The sequence below is a fragment of the Melospiza georgiana genome, chromosome 5 (assembly GCF_028018845.1).
Source record: "Melospiza georgiana isolate bMelGeo1 chromosome 5, bMelGeo1.pri, whole genome shotgun sequence".
NCBI lineage: Eukaryota > Metazoa > Chordata > Aves > Passeriformes > Passerellidae > Melospiza > Melospiza georgiana.
In genome coordinates this window covers 9,088,177-9,097,462 of record NC_080434.1, presented here as the reverse complement: position 1 = coordinate 9,097,462, position 9,286 = coordinate 9,088,177, and positions in this window count along the sequence as shown.

Below are 9,286 nucleotides of genomic sequence, written 5' to 3'. Positions count from 1 at the left end.
CTGACCCACTTAAAAAAAATTTGGAAAAGGATACAAAGTAAAAAACCCCCTAGATTCCTAAAGCTCTATTTACCATGATTATCAAGAAAAACTTTAAAATCTGTCCCATTCTTGGTTATACAATGCTGTTCAAGAATGGCTATTTCTGAATAACTCCATATGTAGGTATCCTTGTTCCATAATTAGCATGACTCTCATTTTTGGCTTAACTCCTTTTCAAAGTGCATTAAGTTGAGCAAGAGCATATCTGTTTGGTAAAGGAACTGAAATGTAAAACCAGCCTCCTGAAAAATGCCCTCCTGTTTTAGTGTAGTGAGTTTACAGGGTGCTTGAAGATGGGAAAAAATCATACCTAGCCCACTGTGAGCCCAAAGTAATGACATTATCGTGGTTGCCCTGTTGAGCTAGTAATGAACTACATAGTTATTTTTTATGACAAAAATCTACAAATATGCAGCATGGACCATAAAGTTCAGTTGAGAAATGCTTTAAACTGAACCATGCAGTGAGTCATCAACAGGGAAAGGGAAGAATTCTACCCCTTGCTGATAGAAGGGGCTGTATAGTGGGTTGACCCTACCTGGATGCCAGGTGCCCATCAAAATGGCTCTGTCACTCCCCTCCTCAGCTGGACAGGGAACAGAAAATATAATGGAAGTCTCTTGGGTAAAGATAAGGAAAGGGAGACATGTCAGCAATTACCATCTGGGTCCAAGCAGACTCAGATGGGGGAAATTAATTTACTTTATAATAGAGTAATAAGAAATAAACCCAAATCTTCAAAAACCTTGCTGTCACTCATCCTTTCTTGCAAGGCTCAGCTTCACTTCCAGTTTTCTCTACCTCCACCCTACCAGCAGTGCAGATGGAGTGGGGACTGTGATCAGTTTATTACACATTGTCTCTGCTACTCCTGCCAGGAGCCAACAGTCTCTCCATGGTATCACAGCCTCTTTTGGGCATCCACCTGCTCCAGCATGGGGTCCTCCATGGAGGGAGCTGCCTCACCATGGGCTGCACCATGGGCTGCACCATGGCCTGCAAGAGAATCTCTGCTCTGGCACCTGGAGCACCTCCTCTCCCTCCTTTTCCACTAAGCTCAGTGTCTGCAGGGCTCTTGCTCTCACATATTCTCTGTCCCCGCTCTGGCTAAAATTGCACAGTAACTTTCTCCCTTCTATTTGTTGTGTCAGAGGCACTACTGCCATCACCAATGGACCTGACCCTGGCCAGCAGTGGGTCCATCTTGGAGTTGGCTGGCCTCAGCTCTATGGGACACAGGAGATGTTTCCAGAAGTTTCTTACAGAAAGCCATCCCTGTGGCCAACCTGCTATCAAAATCTTGATGTGTAACCCAATACATACTGTCAAGCATAGAGCATGATACCTTGTCTAGCAAACAGGTATTTTTCCACTCCAAGGGAGTCAAACAGTGCTTATTTTAACAAAGAGGAAATGGTTGACTGATAAAGTGGAAAAAATATGACTTATGACCACTGGCTGGATTTTATATGGGAGGTGGCTTATAGAGGCTGTCATTCTCCAGCATGATAAGACAGTTCTTAATGATTATTACCCAAGATGTCTGTGTCTCTAAATGAGGGAACCATTTGCAAGAAAAATCTGCAAACTATCCAACTGTACAATGAAAAAAGAGGTGTAGGTAGAAAGCTGATTTTATCTTTAACTTGCTTTGTGCAAGTGCATCTTTAACTTGCTTTGTGCAAGTGCATCTTTAACTTGCTTTGTGCTAAGAGGGACTGTGAAGTAGCTGTGTAATAAGAAGACATTCCACACCCAGAACTGTGGTGCCTCTAAAGCCATCACACCCACAGGCCAGGGCATCAGAGATGTTGGAGTAAGTGCCTGTGTGTTTTGCAATATGTCCAAAGGGCAGCAGGGTGAGAGCATGGGTTACGGTGTCTAGAGAAGAAAGGTTTTCTGGTGATGGGTTAGAGTTGATGGCAGAACTCACTGACAATCAGAAAAATACTGGAGAGCACTTTTGGACCCTTGCTGGCCCAAGGGGAGTTCACTACAGTCAGCAACTGCTGTCAGCTGGCACAAATTGCAATTTCAGCACCTCTGGTTTGCCAGAGCTGTAAAAAATTATAAGTATCACAAGGCACAAAATACTGACTCCACACCCCAGCACGCAGGCCTCCCAAGAGTGGCTGTAGGGAAACATTTAACCCCCAACACACACAACAGAGGCATATACAGCATAGGGAGACATTCAGTCAACCTCAGTGACTTTATCGAGCCTTTGGAGACTCTGTAGTGGTTTTCATGGGTTGAAGCAATTTTCTGCTGAAGTGCTGAAAATAATCAGTGAAACTTTTGAGGAAATAACACTGTGAAAAAACTGTGAAAAACACTGAGCCTTAAATTGTGGGATTCTGTACTTCCTCTTAATGCATGGAACAGAGAAGGAGTAAACATTGCTTAGAAGTGAGGAGTTTATACAGAAGAAGATTTTATTTTTGTACCAGTTTGTTCCTCTTTAGCATATTTGAATTGTTTACCTTTTGCTACTTTCTTTCTGTTGCCTGGAAACATTTAGTAAGCCGTTAGTGCCAAAGCATTAGCTGACTTAAGATTTAACTCGAATGAGCTCTAACACAAAAGCTTATCATCTGTATTTTCAAAATATCCCAGCAATACCAAATTAGAGGGCTTTTTGAGCAACTAGAAATTAATTTTATCAAGATAACAGCATCAAATGTACTTTTACAGTAATATCAACTTCTTGTTCTTGACCTTGTATGCCTTGCTGAACCAAAATCTCTCACCAAAACCATTATCCCTTTCTCTGAGAACCAGACAGATGATGTTGGATGTGTTACAAGTCACTAATGCAATAGAATTATTTTTTAAAATTGATCTTTCAACTTTCAAATTTCTTTCCTGATTTTAATTTCAGAAAGGTGAGATATCTGCTATGTGATAGCAGCGCTTTGACTCTGCAAGGTTGTGAACACCTCCCTGAGTTATGCTCTTAACTCCCATGAGGGTTTATGAAAGTGTTTGACCAGAACTGGCATTTCTGCTATACTTATAGTATAAGAAGTAGAGCAGGCCATGGTGCAACTTCACACTGAAATCACCCAGTGTGAACTTCCACCATGTTGGGCACATCTGCAAAGAGTTCACATCTGGCATTCTAGAGTAAATATTGCAGCAGCTCTTATAAATGCCTGGTTCAACATGTGTCAATCTCCAAGAAGTATTCCTAAGCCAAAAGCATGATGACTGAAATAACTTGAATATATTACATTATTTCCAGGAGAATTCATGTTAGTGATCAGTATCAGTTAATACTTAACTGTAAATGTTTCTTATGGGACTGTTTGAAACATATGTTTGAAACACCTCAAAATACACACTACTGCTCATAGGTGAAATAATATGAAAATGTTCACAATATCACAGAATCCACACTATTTAATTTTAAGTAGTTTTATTTTAGAATATTTAGTGCTTAATGTCACAGCTATTTATTGTAACTCATAAACCTTCACTTCTTCTCTAATGATATTTCCCTAACTGAATGAGCTACCAGAAGGAGCTTCCCAAAGTTCAAGTTGAACAAGCAGGATATCCAACAGGTTTTTTTTGGTACATGTTAATTGGTTGAGATGGAAAGCAGTGCTGAGAACTGTCTGACACCTCATTTTAAACACAGTTGCATGTGCATTTCATGTCTCAGTTCATCTGAGACTCTACTCCCCTCCATTCTGAGCATGATCATATACATAGACTGTACCTGCTTTTGAATTTACAAGAAAATCTTGGAAAAAACAGAAAGGCCACATGCAGTAATGGGGAACAAAGAGGCAATAGCAGGAAAAAGACTGATGGCAAATACTGGGAAAGTGCCTGCATCCTGCACAATGGTACTATTCATATGTACAAATCATGTGCTCATGTGTTTTTCTGGATCTGGGCCCAACTGCACAACTGGATTTCTTTCAAACCACAGGCAAGTGCAGGAAAAAGTAGAATACAAGCATAGATTTTTTTTTTTTGGTGGAGGGTGTAGTTCAGGCCCACAAAGAGAAAGTCATGGACTATAAAGGAAAGTTGCAAAAGACACGGGAAAAAGAAGAGAGCAGAATGCCACATTGCATAGTAGTAATTTTGTGTTAGTATTTAAAACTGAATATGCTTATTTGGGGAGTTTGAAGGTTTGTTTCCCACCTTCTGTTAATCTTTGGTTGTATTTTAAGAGAAGAGGACTGGGTGTGGACTAAAGTCCTTCTGAGGTAAAGAGCAAGGCTGTACTTTAGTCTCTGAGAAGGATGCCTACTGTTTCAGTGCAAAGTAAGGTTTTGAAAGCTTTTGTAAGAGTGCATTATGAAACCCTGAATTGGCATTGGATGGTGACTGTGAAAGATATCAAGGGTGTGGGGTGAGGTAACAGATTACTGAATATCCTGAGTGCTGTGCAGTGCAGAGCTGAAGTGCACATGGGTGACAGCAGATCCCCTTCAGATCTGAACAGCGTTAATATGCAGAAGGCAGAATACAGCAGAATACAGAGATCCTGCTACCTTGCTTAATCTGCTCTTTTGTCAGATAGATAGCCAGCTGGCAGTCTAAACTCTGAACCATATATATTCTTATTTTTAGTTTTTGTGTGTTGCATATAAAAGTATGAGAGGTATGGAAATCAAACTGCAGCTTGGTCAGCTTCATTTTGAAGCAGATCATTTGAGTGGAAAATCAGTGGCTATTCTACAGCCTGTGTATTTCCCTGCACAGATATGCACAGAAATAGCAAAAGTTTGTATTAATTGATGATGATACATTAATGTCATTTAAGATGTGGTGATACACAAAGATAATTGGATTAATGAGTAAAATACAGAATTTAAGCCCTAAGATCTAACAGATGTGACATGGTGCCTTATCTGATGAGTGTAAGTGGAATCTCTCATGAGATTGGAGAACATGGTACTTTGTACTGTATAATCTTCCATTCCCATCCCAACCACACAGCCATAATCATAAGTCATTCACGACAAAAATCAATGATCTTAGTTTTTCTGACAGCTTCTGCTCACTGTTCCTAGGAACTAGTTTTTATCTTTTCTCAAGAGCGTATTTAGAGTTTAAGCTCCCTCTCTCTACTTGTTTATGTACAGTGCTGCTCATCTGCCAAATGACCACGGTGCCAAGTTCCAGCTTGGCATTTGTGGAACATATTCCTTTCAGCCCTTTGAGAATGCATGCTTTGGCCTTTCCAAAGCCAGGGAATTGTCAACACTTATGAAGTGGCATGGCCTAGGCTGAAGTGGACAGAAAAGTTACCAGCCTCTGTCTCACTTTTTTGTGCCTACAATGTGACACAAACTACAGCTTATTGATGATAGCTTTTGAAAGAAAAAATATGAGGGGAGACTTCTCTTTTATGATTCTGTGTTTCAATAAAATTTCTCCAATTGCATGGGTAGAACAATAAAGTTTTGTAGTACATGTTATATCTTATAGCAGACTGTTACAAGAAAAGAAAAAATGTGCATCAGCAGGCCAGGCTTGTGAAGGATTGTGTAATTTTGCTCCAGTAAAACTGGCTTTTTACAATCCATTATATGGTAACTCAATATAAAGTCAACAGACCCCATTTACAAAATGGGAGTCCTTACTGTAGTCACTTTCCAAACAAGGTACCTGATCAAAAGCATTTGCTATCAATTCTGCTAACTGACAGCTTCTTACAGCCTTTCATTGTGTTACCTGGAGGCAAGCTGAGGACAACCAGCATCACTGAGAAAATATTGATTTTTCTAGGATATCCTGTCTTTGTTCTGCAAATAGTGAATAGATACAGAATAGAGTTTATGCCATGGTGAGAAGAAAATGTTGTGATTAAGTTTGGGATCTGTGTTCTCTTAACCTTTCAGTACTCAATTTTTGCAGGTTAAAAGAAAAAATATAGAACACTGTTAAAACACAGCAATAGGTCATGTTTTACTTTGTAAATCTGGCCATCATTCTTCCATTACAGAATGAGAAGATGAATAAACACACAGGTCTTAGCCAGACAGAGGCTTTAAATCTATTAATCCATCTTTATGTGCCTAGCTTTTGCACATCCTCTTTTAGAACAGAATAGTCAGTCTGTTAGGTCTCTGAGCACCAGCTTTTTACATGTGCTGCCAAGTGAATCTCATGCCTTCTTGTAAATTAATAATAGTGAGAAACAGGGCAAGACGAACGGCAGCAAACATCTATTAGGATTAGACAACCTTGTAGCTGCTCAATAAGAAGTGAAAACTGGTTGGTCAGAGCTAGAATAGTTAGGACAAGGAGCTGTTGCTGAGCTGCCAAAGTGTGACATACTTCTTTAGAGTACAGAGGATAGGGACAGGGAGTTGATTTTGCTGGAGGTGTTTTCCATTAATAAGTGTGGGACAGTCATCTTAACTCCATGTCTATTGAACTGCTGCCTCCTAGGCTGCCTCCAGCTCACTCCACCCACTTGTTCTTGTCTGCACCAAGTTTGTCCACATGCACAGCACCACAGCCCTTCTCCACTTGGATGCTGGCAGGCCTCTGGGAGAGTCTTTATCTGGTGCAGTACAAAGGTAAGCTCACACCTGCCAGGACAGCTCTTTCCACATGCATTCACAGGGTCTTCAGCAGTTGCTGGACTGAAGAGCCCACGTTTAATCCCCCTTGAAAAACAACTATAATGTTGTTCTACAGCAAATAAAGAAGGTGTGGGTGCTTTGGTCACAACATCGAGCCAGAAGGAAAGAATAGGGTTCAAGGGTCTGACTCCACCATCACAGCACAGTGTTCAGTGATGCTCCCAGTGCCCATCTCTAGTAGAGAAAAGGGCTTGAGTCTCAGATGCAGCACAATCACCTGAGGAGTCTGGGAATTGCATCTGGCAACACTGTCCACAGTCTCCTGTATGCTGCCAATTCACATGATCTTAACAGCATTTGCCATCTTACAATATCATGGATTAACTACCCTAAGAAGTGTCTATAGCTAGTGTGTGACAACTTCTATGCTGCAGTGACCTCCTCTCTGGGGTGATATTTTAGCTCCTGCATCAATTTTACAAGGTCCCCAATAATTTCCTACAGTTTTGGTTGTTTTTTTTAATTCCCACTGGAAAACATGTGACAAGTTTAGTCCCTCAGAGGCTCTCATTCCATGCTTCCCTGCTGAGATGGATTTTTTCTGAAATTTTTATTCCAGAATTGGAGTAGAGTAGGAACGTAGTTCTCAGTGTATCATATAACATTTGGCTAATGCTCTGGGGCTATTTCTGGTAACTGCAACAGGAGTTACAGGGCTGGGCTGGCTAGGTCTATTATATGTTCTAATGAAATAATTAGTAGTCTGATGCAGTCTACAGGAATAACACATATTTGGATCCTTTCACCTCATTTGGGGCATATATATTAAAGAATGAACTCTGTGCTTAAGAGAGATTACACAGGGATTATGAAATGTAGAAATGGTAGTTGCAAAAAGCAGTATTATTCAGCAGCAGATTACTGTCATTTTACTGCATGCTTATGAAAACTGGAGTTTCTAGCTAAACCCAGACTTCATTAGTGTGTAAATATTAGCCTATGTAGAAATACAGCATTTCAGTTTAAAAAAAGTGGAAAAGCATTTATCAACTCATTTGAAATTTATATAATTTACACAGTGTCCTGAAGCTGTCTGCACTCTCTTCAGAAATACCAGATTTAGAGAGGCCCTTGCACTTGGCCAGCTATCCAATGAGTAAGGCAAACCAATGAAGGTAGTGGATAACTGATGTATGGATGGTCAAAATGTGCTATTCCATCCATGATGGGAAAAGAAATGTGTTAAGGCAGAGGTGTATCATATATGACTTTTTTCAAATGAGCTCACAAAAGAACAAAACATGCCCATAGACTCACAAATGAATGATTACATTTATTCCACTTGTGGCTTGGGAATTAAATGGATTTACCTGTTCTCTTGATGCTGTTTGGCAAAAAAATCTGCTGCAGTCTATTGATTAGTTTATCCTGCAGCAACTTGGGAGTAATTAATTGTAGTCTGCATAATTCAAACTGAATTATACAGATAGGTGTGAGAGATCCTGCCCCAAAACAGGCAACTGAAAAACACCACTAGAATCCTCTGATTTATTTTAAAATGTGAAGAATTTTAGCGCAAACAAAACTAAATCCAAGGAGTAAAACAAAACATAAAGTAAGGTAGTAAGGTTTTTGACTGGGAAAATGAAACAAGAAGATAAATCTTCAATGGAATATATATTTCTTTTTTGATCTCACAAAAGGAGATCACACAGGGTAGAGAATATTTAACCACGAAGACAGCAGAAAAAAATGCATTTCCACTAAAGCCATAAAGAAGCTGCAGTCACCTAGGCAGAACCAAAAAAGCACTGAAAATACTTGCCCTGATAAAAAGCATTCTAAGAAAAGGACTGGGAAATATGTTTCATAGTTCTGTGATAATTTATTTTGATATTGGGAGTGAAAATATAATTGTTTTTAGGAATCTTCTTTTTCTTCACTTGAGTATGTTTATGGTAAAACAAGTCAGAATTCAATATACTTTGAAGATAAATCACTTCTGGATGTGTAAATCAGTAAAGTAAATCACCTCTGGATGTTTTCAGAGCAAAAAAAATTTCCATCTTATTCTTCTTAAATTTCTCTCTATTTTTTACTGCCTTTTCCTGAGGCTGCTTACTCTGCACATATTAGAGAGAAGGATAACAAAGCATTTTAAATAGGCAAGATCTGTGTGTGTCTCCTTAGAAGGGAGCTTCTTTTTCTGGGTGGTATTTTTTTTTAAATTCTGTTTTCTGACTAAGGAGTGTTCACCAGCAGGAAGGAGTTAAACAATACCCAAACAACTCAGGAGCTGTGTGTCAGTCAGAGCTAATGGGCTAATCTTGAGGCAGAAACAATAAGAGGCTTCAGAAAGAGGGAAGTCTTTCTGGCATTTAACTTCTCTGTATTTACCAATGGAGAATGACTGGACTTTAATAAATTGTTAATAAATACAAATGGTGAATTGTGTGGTAAAATCAAAACTTGTACAAAAGAAGGCAAATATGTTTCAGAAAGTCCAGCTTCTGCATCTTCAACATGAGATCTCAAGCTCTGTGACTCCACAACAGGACAGGGTGGTAGTCTGTGAGTGGCATTTGACACATAACTAAATAGTCCTGAAAATAATTTTTAAAATGGCAGATAAGGGAGACAAGGCTCTTTTTTTAGATAACTTTGCTACTATTGTCATGCTTAAGGTCCTT